The sequence below is a fragment of the Rhinatrema bivittatum genome, chromosome 3 (genome assembly GCF_901001135.1).
Source record: "Rhinatrema bivittatum chromosome 3, aRhiBiv1.1, whole genome shotgun sequence".
Lineage (NCBI taxonomy): Eukaryota > Metazoa > Chordata > Amphibia > Gymnophiona > Rhinatrematidae > Rhinatrema > Rhinatrema bivittatum.
Genome location: NC_042617.1, coordinates 570,861,488 through 570,882,843, shown reverse-complemented (window position 1 = coordinate 570,882,843; position 21,356 = coordinate 570,861,488). Strand labels below are relative to the sequence as shown.

Below are 21,356 nucleotides of genomic sequence, written 5' to 3'. Positions count from 1 at the left end.
CTAACTACTATGAGGACCTTATAGCTAGTTAGTCAGTCAGTCTCTCTCTCTTACTGCAAAGTGGGAAAAGTTATCACACTATATAGTAATAGCTATGTAAAGTGCTATGTAAAGTGCTTCGAGAGAAGTCTGATGAATCTAGCCCTAAGTTAGCTGATGGATAACTATTTAGCTTAATAAATAGTTATCTGGTTAAGTAGTGGCTGCTGAATGTAGCCAAATATTTAAGTGTCACCACTAAACAGGATAAGTCTGAACTGATCCAGCTAAGTGGCGCTGAATATCGGGCCCTTGGTGCCTGAGAACAAAATATGTTTAGTGGGCAGAATTCCCAATTTCCTTTTTTAAAGGGCTCAGTTTGAGTAGAAAAGACACTGCTCCAGGAAGAGTGGTACAGCCAGAATCAGAGCTCGGCCCTTGACCATACACATCTCTGAGTTCAGTTAGCTTGGTGTTTTAGCTTCCATGAAAGATCAGCCAAGAATTGAGAAGAAATTTTCTTATGTCCTTTGATGACCCCTTAAGTATGGGTCAAGGAACTAAAGATAGATGGAAAATAATGGAAGGCCAGGAAAAAAATAACTGAAGAACAATGGCGTGTATTTATTTCTGGGACCTGAATCTATCATGTCAAAGGTCTATATCTGTGTCAAAGTGTGTGTGTGTGTGTGTGTGTGTGTGTGTGTGTGTGTGTGTGTGTCACTGTTTAATAATTCATGCTGCTATGCACTTCAGGCTTTGTGTGAGATTTGTTCTTGAAAAACTCCACAACAGATATGACAACAACTTAAAGGAATTCTGGAAGAACTAAGCTGCTTGTAAAGCAATAAATTTGGGCAGTTCAAGGTTGTATACAGTCATTCAAATAAGGTTTCAACCAATTTTAAGACAAATGAGAAAATCTTGGGCAACTCAAGGGAAGCCAAAGAATTTGTACGATAGCAAGCCGGAGAGGGAGCAGACTGACTGTGATCCTTGGTTCCCAAAGGATGCTGCCAGATATGGGTTGTTTTTTTTCTCTCTCTCTTCTTCCTGATGCAATTATAAACTCGCAAGCAATGTGATACCGATGACAATTATCAGGATTCTAAAGTCCTTAACGATGAAGCATCTCAGAAGCATGGAGAGTTCTCCATGGCAGAAAATCTGGCTGTCAATGTTTGAGCATAAAACTTCCAAAACCGGCAAGGAGGAGTGTTATTGTTATCCGACTGCAGTGGGGCAAACGGAGGCACAGGACGACAGAGAGAAGCTGTGCAGGTTGAGAGGCCGTGGGAAAGCTGATTTTCAATACATGAATCCTGATAGCTCTGATTTGTAATTCCCTGCTCGGACTAAATCATAAGGGGGCTTGGTTAATCAGAGTCGGACTGGGACAGAACATATGGCAATTTGGATAAATCTAGAGAAATGATTCAAATCTCCATATTCACTTAGTTTAGATATTTTTCAGACAGTCTGGGCAAGAATATTCATAGATTACCTTTTGGATTTAAAGTATTTGCAGTTTCATGCTACAGAAGGAATATCTGTGCAATTCTGAACAATACAAATTACTTTGAAAAAAAAAAATCCAGTCAGGTTCAACCAAGGTTGGGACCCGGTCTCTTGGTCAGGCCCTGGCATCGGACCTGGATCTGGGTCCCAAAAAGGGGACCCAGTCTCAGGATTGGGCACTGGAGTTGGGCCTGGGCTGCAACATTGGATCCCAGACAGAGAAGTTAAGTTTGTACCATTTTTGGGGGTCTCAGCTGAGGCCCTGGCATTTGGCCCAGCCTAGGCCGCAGCCTACACTTAAGTGAGGCCCAAGCCTTGGGCCTAGGCCCCGGCCTTGCACGCAGAAGCAGAGCAAGGCCTCTGCTTTGGGTCTCGTCCTATTCCCTAAGCGTGGCCCCATCTTCGGGCCTGGGCTCAGGCCTGATGGATCACTTTTTGTTTTCAAAACTCAATGTGAAAACAAACGAAATTTCATCAGATTTTCTATCGTTTCACTTTGAGAACAAAATGAAATGAAATAGAAAATTGTGTCTCATTTCCGATTTTGTTTCTTCCAAATGCCCATCCCTAATATCTATAAACCCAGCCCTCTGTTTGTTGGGCTTACGGGGAACTGTTGGCATTGAAATTTCTGGGAAGAATAAAGACCTTATTATACAATGTACACATGCGACCATGAACTGTTTTAGAAAGGAACCACTTGTATAATGAAACTGAAAAAAAACAATTATTTGAAATAGCGTTGGTAAAAAATACCACATATACTTTAAAATGGATAGATATGAAAAGGTATGAGGAAAATACTAGAAACATGTGCATGGGAACACATACAATTCCTAGTGTTCCGTTACAAGGATATGCCATCTCATGAGAACTACTCTGTTACGCAAAGGCATTGGAATACTATGTACTTCTCTGCAAACTGTTTGATATTTGTATGACAACTATGGTATTTCTGTGTTTCTTGCCATTTATATACATTTAAAAAAACATTTCAGGCCACACTGTCCCAGCTCATATCTTCCCGTTCTTAATACTCATGTAGACCATGCTCTGAGGGATGATCAAGGACTTTGCAACTCTTTTATACCCATCCCTAGACCTGTGCCTTTCTAAATCTTTGTCCCAGAGTTCTTTGGACAGCTCCATGGTGCTGATGATTGGGTATTTTCTTTCAAGTACATTGCCCAGCAGAGGAAACCATCAGGAACTGTTGGATTTATCCATCATCATGTGAATCAGTACAATTGAATACAGGTGGGGACAATGAACTTGATTGCGCTTTTGAAGGTGATTGGTTACACCACGGCTTTAAGTTATTAGGATTGCTTCAGAACTATAAGAGGAATGCAGACATATCCACCCAAGCTATTCCATGATTTTATTTATACTTCATTTTGTAAAGAATTCTGGACTGTTTTTCAGTAGGCACTTGTGGGGCACAATGTGCAGATACAGGGAAAAATCTTCAGAGGGATAGCCGTGTTAGTCTGGTATAGCAAAAATGACAGAAGTCGAGTGATATATTATAGACTAACCAATTTATTAAAGCATGAGCTTTCAAGGACAGAGCCCACTTTGTCAGATGCATGAAGTGATATACGAGAGATAGGTAAAATATATACAGAATCAAGAGAAGGTATTGAATTAGGCAGGACATGGTGTGAAGAGAGTGCTAATAGCATTATAGTGTAGCTTACTGACAACTCAGGTAAGTGTGAAAAGACAGCATGATCTGATAATAGTTAAGTTCATGGATAGTTGTAGCGAGTCATGAAGCCCATTGTCTCTGTTCAGACCAAGGCTGATGTTGTTAAGTTTTTTTAATGAGTTCCAGTTCCTCAGTTTCACCCCTGGAGTGCTCCTTTGAAGTTTCTCTGTAAGAATATGGCAATCTTAAGGTCAAATAGAGAATGTCCGGGAAGGTTGAAATGTTCTCCTACTGGTTTCTGAATGTTGTCATTTCTGATATCAGGTTTATTTCCATTTCTTCTTTTCCTTATAGATTGACCTGTTTGTCCTATGTAGACAGCAGAGAAACACTGCTGGCAGGTGATGGCATATATTATATTGGAAAAAGAGCAGGTGAATGAACCTGTTGTAGTTGATGTTGTCGGGTCCTGTGATGGTGTTGTCTAGGTTAATACGTGGACAGAGTTGCCATCTGGGTTCCTGACTGAGTCTGATTCCTGAGGTGGCATCATTGCTGTATAATTGGTGGCTGCTGGTCAGTATCCATTTGAGGTTGGGAGGCTGCCGCCCCTACCCACATACAAACATTCTCTCTTTCTCACCCACACACATACACACATGGGGGTAGATGTTCAAAATCAATTTAGATGGATAGCTCACCAGTTATCCATCTAAATGGCTAATGCAGCATATTCAGCCACTTATCTGGCTAAATTAAAGCTGGACAACTACTTATCTGGTTATAATTTAGCCAGATAAAAAGGGGCATTCCAGGGAAGGGCTGAGATATCTGGCTAACCTAGTCAAATATTGTGTATATCCGGCTAGGTTAGCCTGATAACTTTAGAACTGATTCAGAGCAGGTCTAAAGTTAAGTGGCCTTGTGCAGATGCGTGGATAACACGCTACTTAACCAGATACAGTATCTTTTCACTGTGATAGCCAATCCAAAAAAAACAACATAATAGGGTAAGTGGGGCCAGTCTCCTTCCCCCCCCCCCCCCTCCCTCCAAAACTTTATACAATGGCCCTGGGCCCCTGTCCCAGTTTTCAAAACATTATAGCATTGGCTGACCCCCCTCCGACCCTTCCTTCCTCCCCATCCACCCACCCATAAAGATGAGAAGCTGTGCCAGGCCCACTTCTCCCTGATCCCTCCCATCCACCCCGGATACCTTGTTTTTGCTCGCCGGGAGTGTTCTGACAGAGGCAGCGCTGGGAGCTTACACTTACGCATCCAGTGCCGCTTCCAGCCAGAAGTTTACGCTTCCAGGGCTGCCTCTGTCAAAGCAGGGCAGAGGGTCCCCCTCACTCCCGGCTAGCAAAAACAAGGAATCCGGGGGGATAGGAAGGGTCGGGGGGGGAGGGAGGCCGGTGTAACTTCTCATCTTTATGGGGCAGGTGGGTGGGAGGGAATGGGGGGTATCAGCAAATGCTATCATTTTTCAGAAACCGGGACAGGGGGCCCAGTAAGATACCGGCGATTTATAATGGATTGCAATTGGTTTGGAAGTGATATTAGCACAGCCTGACAGGTTCTTTGCATAATGTTTTGGGGAGAGGACGGGCTTGGCCTGCTTACCCTATTATTTTTTTTTTTGGGGGGGGGGGGGGGATTGGTTATAACAGTGCTACTTAGCCGGATATCCAGTTAAGTAGCATGTTATCCGGCCACACAAGGCCGCATAACATCACATCTACCCAGCCATATTCAAATTTAGCCAGCTATGATTTTTAAAATCTGGCTACAAGTAGCCCGATAACTATAAACAAGTATATTCAGCGAGATGAATGCTCTCTCACACACTTACGCAATGCTATTTCACCCACCCACACACACCCATGCTCTCTCTCATCCAAAGAGACACACATGCTCTCTCACCCACCCATACACAAATATGTTCTCTCTCACCCACACACATGCACATACTCTTTCTTCCATATACACACACACTTCTTGCCTCGTTTACTTTTCTCCCCTTCCAGCAAGTCTCCACCTTCAGCCCCCATGGCTGACCCAAAAGCAGCCTTAATGAAAAAGAGCCATGCCACGCTGCTCCTCCTATCCTAAGGCCAAGCCGTCTAAGCTGCCGATTCCGGCAGGGCCATGATGCTCCTCCTCTAAGGCCCCCACCAGTCACATTGCCAATTCTGGTGGGACTGTGATTTTCTCCTCTTCTTGCTCTGCCAGCCACGCCGCTCTCCCTAAGCTGCTACCCCTCGGAGGGGGACATCACTACCAGCCACCAGCACCATTATGAAAAAAGGCCAATGATGTCAGGCCATTGTTGATGACATTGTTGCAAAGCGCCGGCGGACCAATTATAATGGGGCAAATTGAGAAGGAGGAGGGTTGGAAAAAGCCCGTCATTGGGCCAGGTTTGGCCTGCAGGCTGTAGTTTGCCCATCCCTGGTCTAATGTACGAGGATCACCAAAAATCTTAATATTGCTTGCGTTCTAAATTTGAGAGGGAGTCCAATTGGATATTTAGCTTTGAATACAAACATAAAAATTTAGAATTTAATCTGAAAACTGATTGGTAGCCAGTGCAACTGTGCCAGTAGTGGGATTACATGCTCACAAATACCTAGAACTTAAACGATTCTGGTGGTACCATTTTTGATCACTTGTAGTGCCTCGAGTGTTGAGACTAATCCCAAATATAGAGAGTTACAGTAATCAGTGGTGGTCACCAGGGCATGCATCACACTTTTAAGATATGGCTTAAGCTGTCTACTCATACAAAGCATATATAAACAGCTTTATGTTATCTCTTAATCTGTGGTTTAAATGAGAATGAAGAGCCAGTATTAGCCCTAAATTTTGCAATTGCCTAGATATAGATGTTATAAACCGGAAGGTGGACCCCTGTATTGAGGTAGAGTTAGCGCTACCCAAAAGGGACTCTACCGTCAAAGGGCAAGGCCGAAGGTAGTGGATGTTGCTAAATGACTTCACCCTGGAAGCTTGTGTTCCCCCCAGGAGGAGCCTGTAGGGATCCGGCCGCTGGGACTTAGGAGACTCCCTTGAAGACTGAAGAATGGTCTGGATGCAGGCGCCTCCTGCAGGTCGTGGATTCCAGACGGCTGGCGCCTCCAGCAGGTCGTGGTAGTCTTGAAGAAGGAGTTGCAGGGTAGTCAAGAGCCGGTCCGAGGGTCTGAAAGCACGAGAGGGGTCGAAAGCCAATCCAGAGACGAGTCAGGAGAAGGATCCGAAGCCAGTCCAGGAGCAAACCAGGAGAAGAGACGAACGCCGGTCCAAGATAAAGCCACAGGGAACACGAAAGCCAGTCCGAAGGTCAGGAGCCAAGAATCAACCCAACAGGGAGGAGGAGTGAGCGGGACGAAGAACCAAGAGAGGAGCACAGGACACTGGACAAAACCCAGCCAGGTACCTTGATACCAAGCTAAGGTCTGAGACTCAGACCTTGCCTTAAGTACAGGAAATCAGGGGAGGAGTCTCAGGGGGAGCCATGACTGTTTCCTGCCATGGCTCCTTTAAGAGTAGTCTTCAGCCGCGTGCGCGGCTCTAATGAAGGCAGAGGGGGAGGAGCCAAATCTATCGCAGGACCACGCTGCCGAACCAGGCCACAGCAGCGGCCGCTGGAGAGAGCAAGAGACGGCTGCCTGCAGCCACCGGAGCCCTAGACAATTGTCGGGCCCAAGGTAATCATTTCTTTTGTGACCGCTGGCCTGATCCTGCTTGCGGCTCGCCGCGGCCGGCAGCCATGACACTCGGCCCTGGTCGCGGCTTTCTGCGGCCGGCGGTGCTAACAATAGCAATATTCACACCATCAAAAAATTTTTAAAAAGAGGTGGCTCTCTAGACAAGCACAATATCTCTGTTTTATTGCTATTCAGAATAAGTCTATTATCAAACAGCCGCTTCTTAAAGTCTAAAAGAGAGGTAGACACCTTATCAAGTGTATTAGAAATGGCAGACTTAACCAGTGTAAAAAACGGTTATGTTGTCAGCATAAAGGTGATAACCACCAAGTTAACTAATAATTGGCATAGTGAAAACTATACAAATTGAACAAAGTTGCAAAAAGAGCAGATCCTTGAGGAACGCCAGTTTCCAATGCTGCCGGGTTGGATTTTAACTCCTCAAACCGTAACTTGTTGAAAACAGTCATTCAAAAATGAACTAAACCACTGAAATACCCATCCAAAAATAGCCAAAATCATAAGAATTGAAAGAAGAATGAAAACCCCCAAGTGCCACAAACTCTTTCTCCATTTTCAGTCACTATTCCTTCCCAATAATGGGAAAGACAGATGTCTCATCTCCAAAGTAGGCAGGTTGGTGGTGGAGGAAAAGAGTCCGTTGGTGCTAGACGGCTTCGCCCCATTTGCTTCACCTTATTGACGGCTCCTCCCACTTACCAAGGAAAGATGGCTACCGCAGCGTCTATAAGCCGACCTCTCCTGCGTCCCCGGAACGGTATAGTGCAGCCTCCCGCCATTGCTCCTCCCAGGTACCTACTAGGGTGCGCGTGTGCGCGCAACCCACGTCTTTATACCACCCTTGGCGTGCACCTCAAAGGCGTTCCCTCATGCTGACGTCACGCCATCCGGGTATATTACTTTCACTAGTTTGCTAGCTCATTGAGTTAGCAAGGATTCAAATTCATTCTTGTCTATGCTACTCTGCTGCTTCCGTGCTGCCGCTGGAAGCTCTCTCTCTCTCTCTGTCTGTTATTATTTAGGAGAGTTGTGGGTGGATCCTTGGACCGGTGGCAGATGACCACGCCCCCGAGGGAAGATCCCGAGAGGGACCACCGGTCAGGCTCAGAGTTAGGAGACAGACACACATTAGTTCTTTTATTAGACAGTATACTGAACCACCAGAGATGGCAGTAGTGAGCTGGAATGCCTGGCTGGGCTGTAGTCCCTCAGATACTGGAACAGCGATCCCTGGAGGCTGAGTTGTAGAGAAACTGAAATATAGTGAGTAGGCAGGGTATGCAGAGTTCATGGACAGAACCTGATGGTAACAATCACACAATGTCTCATAGAAGCCCAGGAGCTGGAATGAAGTAGGCCCTCGAGGAGAGAGTACCTGTTTCCAGGGAAAGCTCTGAGAGAGCGATGGTAACTCACAAATGTAGTAGGCAGCAATAACTTCCAGGCAGAAGTGAATTCGAAGAAGTCCGGGAACGAGGGCCCTCGAGGAGCGAGTACCAGTTCCAGACTGCAATCTACAAAGTAAGAGAGAAAGAGGCCCCCGGGGAGCAGGTACCCCTGGTTAGTCCGAGAAGGCAGAGTAGCGTAGATAGAATGAATCCATATCCTTGCTAACTCGAGTTGTTAGCAATTCAGAGACCTTTAAATATCTGAAGCGGATGACGTCATCTCAGGGGGACACCCCCGAGGTTCACGCCACTTCTGGTACTTGAGGCGGGGCCGTGCCGCGCGCCCCTAGGCATCAAGTCAACATGGCAGATTGCAGCATCGGGCCGGTCCGGGGACGCCTGACGAGGACGGCCGAAAGACACCGCAGCAGCCAGCCTTCCATCAACCCCGGAAGGAGTCGCCAATGCGGTAAGGTGGGCGGAGTGGAGACATCGGGCAGTGACGGTCACAACACTGCCCTTCGGGGTAACTGCTAACCTGGGTAACCGCTCCTCAGGGGCCCTCTGCTTTATTTCAGGTGCCTTACAGGGAACAGGTACTTGCTCCTCGAGGGCCTGTTCTCCCTGCCTCGGTACCTGTACCTTCTTCAACATGCCTGGTGGAATCGCATACCAACAGCAAACACCTAGTGAGTACTCTAACTCTCAGCCTATCTCATCCACAGTATCTCCTCGCTGGAAAACCTGCTGCGGAACCTCCTATCATCATCAAGGAGAGAAGGGCTCCCTCTGGGGAGGTCCCTGAGACTGCAACTACCAGACTGCCTCACTACTGCCACCTCTGGTGGCTCTCTTCAAGCTGTTTAATAAAGAACTAACTGTGTTTTGTGCATTACAAGTCTAGCCCAGTGCTGTGGCTCCTCACGGGGCTCCTCCCCATGAGCGTGGTCATCTCCCACAGCACCCAAGGATCTACCAAAACACACTTAACCACAACAATCATCTTAGTGTCATCAGCTTTGCATGCATATCCTTCCCTGACTGTACACGAAATATGCTTTTTTAGGCTTAATTCGGGGACAATTATTTTACCTAAATCATGTGCTTTATCCGCAAGTTTAAACATTGAGTTATCATGGAGCACTAATGGCAGCTGACTTATTAATGTAGATTTTCTTTCTAATAAAATGAATTCTGTTTTATTTATATTTAAAACAAGTTTCAATTGTGTTAGAAGCTGCTTAATTATTGCTAGGTACATTGATATCAGTTTGTGAGTTTTGTCTAATGTATTGTTTATTGGTACCAATATTTGAATATCATCTGCGTAAAGGTAGTGGTTGAGGCCTAGTCCAGATAAGAGATGACATAATGGCAACATGTAAATATTAAAAAGTGTAGCTGACAAGGCTGATTCTTGTGGAACTCCAGTTTTAAATTCTATCTTGTCTGAGGTGGTGTTATTAATCTGTACTCTAAAGGAGCGGTCACTGAGGTAAGATGAAAACCATTGTAAGGTTGTTCTTTCCAAACCGATTTCTGATAACCTATCCATTAACAAGGAATGATTTACCGTATCAAACGCCACAGAAAGGTCTAGTAGAATTAGTATATATCTTTGGCCGTTATCGAAACCTTTTTAAAAAGTATCCGTCAATGCTATCAACAGTGCTTCTGTATTAAAATTTTTCCTAGAACCAAATTGGGAGGGGAAAAGGATGTTATTAATTTTGAGATGTTCGGTTAGTTGTTTCTGCACAACGTTTTCTGTCAGCTTAGCAAGAAAAGAAAGGTTTGAAATAGGTCTATAGTTATTAAGTATCAATGGGTCTAATTTGTTTTGTTTTATCACAGGTCTAATTATTGCTTCCTTTAGTATTACGGGTAAATGTCCTTTATTTAAAGAAATATTTATCAATGAAGAAATACAGGGTGCTAGGTTGAGTGCTAAAGGTTTTAGTGCTATGATCGGAATTTAGTCAAGCAGGTGATTTGCCAGGTTCAACTGTTTGATAAGATTTTCAACTTCTCGTAACGAGTTTTCATCAAAATGTAACCATTTCCTTAATTCTTTTTGTTGCATATCTATTTCCTGTTTAGATGTAGAATCCATACTGGAGACTAAGGGCCTCATTTTCCAATATCGCATTGGATACCAAAAAGAGGCATACCCTATGCTAATAGGCATATGTATTGCAAATTGCGATAACAGCTATGCAACATGCTCTTAGCGCAAGCTGTGCTATTAACCCAATTTGGGCTACATTGCCAGTATATATCATGGTTCATGATGTTTCTGGACAGCCTGTTTCAGTATGCTGCAGGAGAGAGAGACAGAGACAGAGACTTACTATAATGCCTCCTCCCTAGACAGGTATTTGTATCCCTATGGGAGGCCCACCTAGTAACTCGAGGTGGGGATTAGGTATGAGTGTAGGGGGTTGGGGGCCACTTTGACATTCAACATGAGACGTACGAACAGAACAGTGGTCTCTTGTGAAGATTTGCTGGCCTTCGGAGTGAGGAAACTCACTCCAAGATGAGATTTGGGCAATGTTCTCTCCACCTAGCTTGTTGTTACCCAGGTAGAGAGTCCATCAAGCTAGGTTGAGAGAACATTGCCCAAATCTCATCTTGGAGTGAGTTTCCTCACTCCGAAGGCCAGCAAATCTTCACAAGAGACCACTGTTCTGTTCGTACGTCTCATGTTGAATGTCAAAGTGGCCCCCAACCCCCTACACTCATACCTAATCCCCACCTCGAGTTACTAGGTGGGCCTCCCATAGGGATACAAATACCTGTCTAGGGAGGAGGCATTATAGCAAGGCTCTCACTCGCTTGCTCTCTCTCTCTCTCTCCCCTGCAGCATACTGAAACAGGCTGTCCGGAAACATCATGAACCACAATAAACCTTTACCGGCCTCTAGCGCACAACGTAACGCAAATGAAAGAGGTGTAGTTATTGGCCGCGTTAGGAGCCGCGCTAACCCTGCAGCTGTTTCGCGGCACACGATAAATCCTCCCTACTTTACATTTACTCCGCCCCCTGAATACAAAATTAAAAATGTGCATTCGCAAATCTCGTTAATGGCTGTTAGCGCGATTTGCAGAATTATCTCCCACGGTAACTCCTTGGAAAATGACCCCCTAAGTTGGCTATTTTTTCTTCAAAAAGGTTTGCGATATCGTTACATTTACCTTCAGGTTAAGTTAGTTTGTCGAGAGGTATAGTGTTAGTCAATTTTTTAACAATATCAAATAGCATTTTGGGGTTATGAGAAAATGTTTTGCATCTGACTTGCCAGTGCTTATGCTGTTTCCTGTTTTCTTCATTTGGATCCCTTTTCCATTCTTTGAAAGATGTTCTTTTAGATATTATTGCCTCTCACACCTCACATTTTAACCATGCTGGTAGTCGTTTAGCCTTCCTTCCACCTTTTCTAATGCGTGGAATACATCTGGTCTGGGCTTCCAAGATGGTATTTTTAAATAACATCCATGCCTGAGCTAAACTCTTAACATTTGCAGTTGCTCCTTTCAGTTCTTCCCTAACCATTTTCCTCAATTTAGCAGTCACCTTTTTGAAAGTTAAATGCTGTTGCGGTAGATTTCTTTTTTGTGCTCCCTCCAGTTATTAAGTCAAATTTGATAATGTTGTGATCACTATTACCAAGTGGTTCTAACACGGTTACCTCTATTACCTGCATCAAATCCTGTGTTCCACTAAGGACAAGGTCTAAAATGTGGAAGCAGGGGCCTCAACTGGTCTGTCTGCACTCAGTATTTGTCATGCGTTTCAACCAGACCCTGCTTCCATGTGACATACTTTTATTTTTTGCAAACTTTTTATATTCCACCTTTTTCCATGCGTGGTCAGTTTCCACACTAGAGAAAGGTAAACAGTGGAGTGCCTCAGGGATCTGTACTAGGACCAGTGCTTTTTAAAATATTTATAAATGATCTGGAAAGGAGTATGACGAGTTAGGTGATCAAATTTGCAGATGACACTAAATTATGCAGAGCAGTTAAATCTTAACAAGACCTTGCAAGACTGTAAGATTGGACTTCCAAATGGCAGATGAAATTTAACATGGACAAGTGCAAAGTGATGCACATAGGGAAAAATAACCCTTGCTATAGTTACACAATGTTAAGTTCTATCTTAGGAGTGACCACCCAGGAAATAGATGTAGACGTCATAGTGGATAAAACATTGAAATCATTGGCCCAGTGTGCTATGGTGATCCAAAAAGCAAACAGATTGTTAGGAATTATTAGAAAGGGAATGGCAAATAAAATGGAAGATGTCATAATGCCTCTGTATTGCTCTATGGTGGACCGCACCTTGAATACTGTGGGCAATTCTGGTCACCGTATCTCAAAAAGGATATAGTTGCACTGGATAAAATGCAGAGAAGGGAAACCAAAATGATAAGGGACATGGAACGGCTGCCCTATGAGGAAAGGCTAAAGAAGTTAGGGTTGTTCAGTTTGGAGACGAGACGATAGAAGTCTACAAAATCAAGTTAATGTAAATCGGTTATTTACTCTCTCAGATAACAGAAGGACCAGGGGGCACTGCATGAAGTAAGCAAGTAGCTCATTTAAAACAAATCGAAGATAATTCTTTTTCACTCAGCGCATGGTTAAACTCTGGAATTCATTGCCAGGGGGATGTGGTTTCAGCAGTTAGTGTAACTGGGTTTAAAAAAAGGTTTGGATAAGTTACTAGAAGCTAAATCCATATATATAACTTCAACTTTATTAATTTTAAGCCAGCAGGAACCTCACTTTTCTTTTACAATATATAATTATTGCAGAGAAAGAATAATATACAGTTATTGAAGAACAATAATATACAATTATTGAAGTTCTTTCACTTCCATAATTATATATTGTAAAAGAAAAGTGAGGTTCCTGCTGACTTAAAATTAATAAAGTTGAAGTTATATATATTGAATGGTTATACTTTGATGCCACACATCCTCCTATTTTTTATTAGGCCTATTGTAACATGCATTGTAAACAATTACCATTACAATATAGTAAATTTCCATACCAAAAGAGGACTAACTGCCAGCAATCAAACAGTAGCAACCCTACCTATGAAAAAGCAACACTGAACATATTAAACCAGGCCCTAAGACAGCAAAACACCTCCTAAAGGAAAAAAGACAAGCCAAGCTTCTTTTCTGGTGTAGGGATCTAGAAAGTAAATAAAGGGAACTACATGCTAGCAGAATAAATATGTCATTCTTGGTCAAACATGCACTACCCTTCACTTCACCCTTACCCCCTTCACTAAACACAAACAAAAAGATCATGAAGTATAAATAGAAAGTGTGCTCACAAAAAATGAACTGCATATTACAAGCTGAATTCTGTATGCAGAGCAATAATGTAAAAACAGAAACTTCACCATTCCTCATAAAACATCAAACCATAAAATCAAGAAAATTAAGACATAATAGTAAAAGCATAAATAAAAGGAATATTTCAAAACAGCTGACAAATAGAACATCCAATAATTAAAAACTCATTTCTTAAAAATTCCTAAACACCAACAAAACAGGATTCATATCAATTAACACCCAATAGTTAAAACTAATAATGATTAAAAACATCCTCCACTCCTCATACCTGGGAACCTTTTCACAGTCATCCTGAGAATGAAATCCACTTTGAAGTGGCTGAAAGGGGAAAAATAAAATAAGTTATTGTGCATTAGTCGGGGGTAGAAGGTGTGTGCAGACTTTTTCCTATCTTTCTCATATAACACAACCGCACTCTCTAACACACATGATCACTCACACACAGGTTCAATCAAAGCTGGATTAAGAAGCGGGAATGCTCACACACACACACACACACACTGACCCTCACATGCTCTCATTCATATGCTTGCTGACATTCTCATTGTCTCTCACATGCTCTCTTATGCAGATCATGCTGACACACATATACACACACAGGCTCTGGTTGATCCCTATCGTAAAGACTCCAAGTCTCCTAAGTCCCAGAGAGTCAGGAGAAAAACAGTCACTCATCCAGAATGTCTTTCCTAGCACCTTTGAATGGGGAAAAAGGGAATGACCTGAGGAGCTTCAGGCAGGTTCAGAGAAAGGATGAGTCCTTTAAATGGGCCCAGGAGCATATACAGAGGGTGAGTGCAAAGTTAGTCCTTGGAGTGCAGCTTACATACCCCATTCCTCCTTATTTTATGATGAAATGGGATCTACTTTACAGAGTCACAAAGGAAATGTAGAGAGGGAATTGATAGAACAACTCCTAGTTCCCAAATTATATCATCAGAAGGTCAAGCAACTAGCATACTGCCACCTTCTAGGTGGTTACCCATGGGGATTTTCTAGTTCACCATCCTCACTTTTAGACTCCATGGTACCCCCGTAATGTTTCAACGCTTGGCTGACCGCTTGCTCTGCTTACATGAAAGGTACGCAACCGCCTATTTCAATGATATCGTAGTGTACAGCCCAGATTTTAAGACACACTTAGCTAACTCCAGGATCTGATAATCAGTCTAAGGAAAGCAGAACTGATGGCCAACCCTAAGAAGTGTTTCCTAGGGGAGGCAAGAAGTCCAATATCTTGGCTATACCATAGGGAAGGGCAAGGTTCATCCGCATACACACAAATAAAGGCGAAAGTGAGAGAAATCCTAGGCAACACAGGGTATATAGATTATTTATTCCCAATTATTTGGAGAAGGCAGAGCCTCTCTCAAACCTGTTGGTGAAGGTCCAGTGGTCAACTGAAGTAGAGAAGGCCTTCCGGGCTCTGAAAGAAGCGTTATGCTCTGAACCGGTCCTGATAGGGCCGTACATCACCAAACTCTTCATGGTGCAGACCGATGCTCAGAAGTAGGCTTGCAAGCAGTCTTAGTCCAAGAGAAGGATGGCCAAGAACATCCTGTGGCATACATTAGCCAGACGTTGATGCCAGGGGAAAGACATTATTCAACAGTTGAGAAGGAGTCCTTAGCAGTCAAGTGAGCCTTACAGGCCTTGCTCTACTACCTGCTGGGATGGCAGTTCATGCTCGTAAAAGACCAACCACTCATTTGAATAAACAGAGATAAGGAATCCAATGTGAGGGTGATGAGATAGCTCCTGGCCCTACAGTCCTTCAAATACAAGTTCCTGGCCCTACAGCCCTTCAATACAAAATACAACATAGGGCAGGAAAGGAAAACACTAATGCAGCTTTCCTGTCGTAAGAGGTTTCCCTGGTACAGGCAGGCACTCACCCAAATAAGGGTGAGTTGATGGGGAGGGTATGTGAGGGAATCTATAGAAAACTCCTCAGACAACCTTAAGGGATCAGGCACAGCTATCTAACCTGGTCTTCTTTAAGATCTAGACCTACAAGGAATTCTGGGTGAAGGGAGGAGCACCTCACTAGTATACAAGAACTTGGGGCCTAGAATGGTTAGAGAGACCCCATGGAGGAGACAAGAACCTATTCTATGCAAAGGTTTGCTATGTGTGATGTCTGTGTGCTACCTCAACTTAAGGTAACCTGCATTTGTTTATTTGCCTTTTCTTTCACTGTAAAAAAAAATTGCACATAACGAAAACAGAGTTTGCCTCCTTATTCCTTCCAAGCTGCTATCGCCAAGTTATCACAAAACTGTTTTGAAATATTTATTCTTTTTACTAGTTTTATTAATATGGCTGTACTATTATGACTGATGTTTTATATTTCTTGATTTTATTGTTTTATGAGGAATGGTGATGTCTTTTTTAATGTTTTATTTATCAGCTGTTTCTTTTTTTTCTACTGTTGCACTGTATACAGATTCTGGCTTGTTGTGGTTTGCAGTTCAGTTTTTGTCTGTATGTTTCTACTTTATACCTTATGCACTCTTTATTCTGTATTTGGAGAGGGTTTGTCTGTGTTCTGCACGTATGACTAAGGTGAGGTGAGACATTCTACTAGCATGTAGTTTCTGTGTTGGGCTCTATAGCAGCCTGGCTTGTTCTATTTTATTCATAGGACATATATTGGTGTTTTGGAGCTACATGTAATATTTGTAATGCTGTCATTTCATAGGTAGGATTGTTATTGTCTAAGTGCTTGCAGTCAGAGCTGTTTTGATATGGGAAGTTACTAGATTTTAATTGTAATTCAGTTTTCTCATGATTTTCTCTGTTACTCATGTTACAGCAGTTCTAATAGAATATGGGTGCCAAACGTCTTTTTTTGCTTTTCTTGCAGGATTTTCTGACTGGCACCATAGCAGTGCACCTAAATATAATATACATGTTGTAAGTGATATTTTTACCTCAGAAGACTGTACTTTGAATATTCTTTTTCATGTGAAATCTGTTTTTATAAAATGCATAATTTTAAGTTGTGTGTGGAGAGAGTTGTTAGGGGGAGGGACAGGACACACAGCTGTGAAGTTTGCTTAGGACACCTAATGCTCTTGCACTGACCTTAGTCATCCACCAAGCCCGCCCGCCCCCGAACCATTCTTATCCTGTCTGCAGATCCAAAATGTCTAAATGGGGGATAGGACCGATTCCCAAGTGGTCCTGCCCCGCCTGCTGGTATGTAAAAAACTGCCCTGGCTGGCCCTGTGGCTGGCTCCATTTTGTTGTTCTGTACACCCATTTTGGACCCACGGGCAGGGTAAAATAGGTTTGGAGGGATGTCAAATTTTAAAGTTTGGATCACTAGAGGGAGCTAGCCTTTTTATTTGGGGAAGGGGGGGGGGTCCAGGAGAGAGAGACGGAGACAGACTGTTTCTATTGTGTTTTGGTTATTAGAATAAAAAAATAGGAGTAAAAAAGCAGCACAGGAATTATTCTCACAGGGCAGCAAAAAAGCGAGCAGCAGCCCCGAGTGCCACGCTGGTTCAGACCGATGACCCACTGAGCCCTTGCATCCTGGCAGTGGCCATTCCAGATCACTAGTAAGTCCTGGCAGATCCTAATGAGGGGGTGCATTTCCTGCTGCTCACTCTCAGGAGCAAGAGCTGGCAATTCCCAAGTCTACCTGGCTCCGTATTGTTAATGTCCCTGTCCTCCAGAAATTTTCCCAAATGTTTGTTGGGGTTTTTTTTAAATCCAGCTATGCTATCAGCCCTGACTGCATCCTCCAGGAACAACTTCCACAGATTAATTCTGCATTGACCGAAAAAAATCACTTTCTTAAATTAAATTTGTTTTTCATTTGCAAGCGGTTACTTTCATGGAATGTCCCCTAGTCCTAGTATTATTTGAAAGGGTAAGTAACAGTCCCCTATTAACTTTTACCACACCAGTCGTGATTTTATAAACCTCTACGTATCCAAGCCCTAATCTGTGTAACCTTTCTTCACAAGGCAGCTTTTCCATCCCTTTTATCATTTGTGTTGCCCTTCTCTAGTTCCACTATAACTTTAAGATGGGAAATGCACACAATAAGATGATGTCAAACCATATGGATTTATACAGAAACATTATGATATTCTCAGTTTTATGCTCAACTCCTTTCCAAATAATTCAGAACATCCTATTTGCATTTTGTTTACCATTCCTGCACAGTGAGCTGAGGATTTTGTCTGGTCAAGGTCCTTTCCGAGTGGTAGCTCCTAATGTGGACCCCAGCATTGCATTCATATAGTTGGGATTGGTTTTCCCTATGTGCATCACTTTACCTTTCTCTACATATTCCATCTGCTATTTAGATTTCCAGTTTCCCGGTCTTGCAAGGTCCTTGTGTTTTAGCTACTTTGAATAACTTTGTGCTGCCTTCAGATCTGATCACCTTGCAGTGCTCATTGCTCCCTTTTCCTAATCATTAATGAATTTGTTAAACACTGGTCCCAATGCAGATCGCTGGAGCATTCCATTTTCTACTTCTGTCCTTTTGGAAAAGTGATCATATAATCCTACTCTGTCTCCTATCCTTGAACCATTTACCATTTCACAATAGGACCAGTCCCCCCCATCTCGTGACTTTTTAATTCAGAGGAGTCTTTCATGGCAAATGCCTGTCAAAAAATCCAGGTAGACCATGTCGAATTGCTCACCCTTAACCATGTGCTTATTTTTTATACCTTCAAAGAATTTTACTAGATTGGTAAGGAAAACTTCCTTTTGTTAAATCCATGCTGTCATATGAGGAGAAGGAGGGAGCAGAAGGGTGGATCTTGGGCAGAGAGAGGAAGGAGAGAGGATGCTGAGGATGGGAAGAAGGAGGCAGGGGAAGTGGATGCTGGGGACAAGGAACTGGAAGGCTGTTGGTAGCAAGGTTTAATAGAAATGAAGGAATTCTATGGATGATGAATAGTGTGTAGATGGAGGAATGGGGAAGAGGTGGAAGGAATGGGAGAGAAAAAAGAATGGAAGGCTAGGAGAGAGGGGAATGGAGAGATAGCAGAGAGCTGAAAGATGGGAGAAAGGCTTGGGAGGAGCGAGAAGAAATGGTGATGAAGAGAAAGGAGACGGCAGCCGAGAAGACAGACAGAGAAAAATGAAGCAAGAAAGCAGATCTTGGGCCTTTGGCAGTGGGCTAATGACAGTGGTACATAGTAGCACTATAGTAGAACTAGATTCTCCCTCATCCCCCACCACTCATGTGCAAAAGTTATGTACCCAGCACTAGGGCATAGCCACACGTACCCTGGAAAAAAAATCAGAGGGAATATTGATCACACGTGAAGTTCATTTGATCTGATAAACTGCATTGGCTTACAGTATCATAGTGAACAGCCTGAGCTAACAGCAGATGAGACTTCCACTGACCAGTAATGTTTTGCATTTTTGTTAAAAAAAGTAAGCACATGTATGGGTGCTGTAAGGCTGTTCTTAGGCTCTCCGATTGTTTTATATAAGCTTTATATAACATTATAACAGCAATAGGCCAACTATCCTTTGGGAAGCAGAGCTAAAATAAGAACTACATTATGGTACATGAACAAAAATCCTTTTTATGAATGGATGTGTAGCATATCGGTTACCATGCATTGTTGCAAATTTAGAAATCCCGATTCAATTTACTTATCACTCACTTTTTGACTTTCAGTAAGTCACTCAAACATTTAGAGTTCACATTTAAAGTTCTTTGGACAAGGGACATTGCAACTGGGAGTACTGTTTTGTAAGATGATAGGTGCATTGACAGTGCTACATACAAATAATGCTGCCTATCCCGGGCACCATTTTCTGGCAGATTTATTGGAACAAGCAGATCGGTGGGAGCTCTTTCACTGGCTTGTCAAAACATTTTGTTCCAGAGAATTACTTCCAGTAACACTTCGGTTGCATGCCATTGCACAGAGACTTTATTAAGACCTGAAGAGCGATTCAAGCTCGTGGTAGTTTGAAGAATCTGAAATATCTATCCTTTTGGAAACATTTCAGTGGTTAAAAAAAAAAGACCTTGGCTGGCATCAAGGACTCACCTCCCACAGCAAGCCATTCGTCTAACCAGTGATTCATTCATCATCCCAGAGACTTTCAGACATGCAAAGGAGGCCGGCGGTGCACGAGCACAGCCCTGGAATAACTCCTGGTTCAGCAGGGACGCTCCGTCGGCTTAAAATTTACAGTCCTTGCGCTTGCTGGAATTTGTGGCTCTGCTTTTATCACTGCAGAATTCCAGACTTCTTGGCTTTTGGAGCTGAAAAGCCAGGACTGTTTTTTTAAAGCACCCCTAACGGGCTGGAGTTTAGCAGATAGCGTTAGGCATGAAGATGGATTTACTGATCTTTCTCTTGCTCAGTCTTCAAGGACAGGGTCCTCAAAAACTCCGAAGCACATGCATAAAAAGAAAAATAAAAAATGCCAGAAATAACAGGCAAGCGTCAGGATTGGGAAAATGGGGATCTTGGAATCTCTAGAAGAGAAATGTTGCTCTGCCAGTGCTTGTTGCCGTTTCCTTATACATTGCTTTTCCTTTTATTGACTTTTTTTTACGCATACAGAAATGCAAGCCCACGGCAACGCATACTCGGAGCTAAACCAAAAAAAAAAAAACCAAAACAAAACTACTTATCTGCTCTGCAAGAATGAGTGGGATTTTTTTTTCCAAGGCTGAACAGCTGGGTGCAAGTCTCTTCCTGTCCCAGAGCCATTGACTGACGGAAAAAGAGGGCAGGCTTTCTGCTACCGGATGACATGGAAAAGAAACGGCTACACCTCCCATGACCACCAAAAAAAAAAAAAAAATTCTCTTTCTCCCTCCAAATGTTCAGAGCCCTCCCTTCTCAACCTAAAAACTCTGCACTGTCCTGCAGGCCCACGCGCACCGTTTCTCCCCGGGCTTTCTCTCCGAGCAGGGCCCCCCCTTTCCAAGCTCGGGCCAGCGGCTGCATCCGGGCCTAGAGGAGCTGCTGTCCCTGTTATAACGGCAGCAGGGGCATCGTCCCCCCTGGAAAAGCAGGAGCCCCGTCCTCTGAACTCGAGGGCCCCAGGGCTTCGTGCAACCAGCGCGGGAATTTTTTTAGTAGCAGGACCCTCAATACATCATCGCTTCATGCTGCAGAGGGACTGAGCCTGGTGAGGAGAGGGGGTCTGGTTGCAGCAGTGGGGGGGGGGGGGGGGGAGGAGAGGGACCACGAGGAGAAGAGGAAGGGGGAGGGGGTGGAGAGAGAGAGCCTGGGGAAGAAAATGGAGGAGGGAAGCAGAGGTCGCCTCTCATGAGAAAACTGCAGCCCAGGGCTGGTGCTTCCGTTAGGCTGACGGGGAGATCCTCCCAAAGGGCCAAACGCTTTGTGGACAGCAAACTTCTGCCAGGGTGAGGCCTAGAGGGGCTCTGTGCCCGAGCCAACACTGCCCAAGAAGGGGGCGCCCCACTGGAACCAAAAGTTGGGAGAGGGGGGGGGGGTTACGTGACTGACGTTTTGCCCCTAGGGCACCGATTACTCTTGTACTGGCCCTGATCCTGCCCTGTGAGTTTTTTCCCCCAACTGGAAAGATTCCGAGTAGTGAAGGGAAAGTCATTTATACCTGGGGGGGGAGAAGGAAAGTGAGGGATTATGCAAGGGCGTGGAAGAGAGAGGGAAGGGAAAGTGATTATGCCAGAAAGGTGTGAGGAGAGGGAAGGGCAAATTATTAGATCAGAGGGGTAGTGGGAGGGAAG

At 43.8% G+C, this 21,356-nt stretch overlaps 1 protein-coding gene across 1 annotated transcript in view; it reads right to left on the bottom strand.

The window, feature by feature from the left end:
- The window catches only part of ESR1 (estrogen receptor 1), an 829,643-nt gene extending 809,334 nt beyond the window's left edge, over positions 1-20,309 (bottom strand). Inside the window, exon 1 of the mRNA XM_029596558.1 lies at positions 19,678-20,309. The gene's annotated coding sequence lies outside the window, so the exon portion shown is untranslated. The remainder of the gene's footprint in view (positions 1-19,677) is intronic.
- Between the last annotated feature and the right edge of the window lie 1,047 nt (positions 20,310-21,356).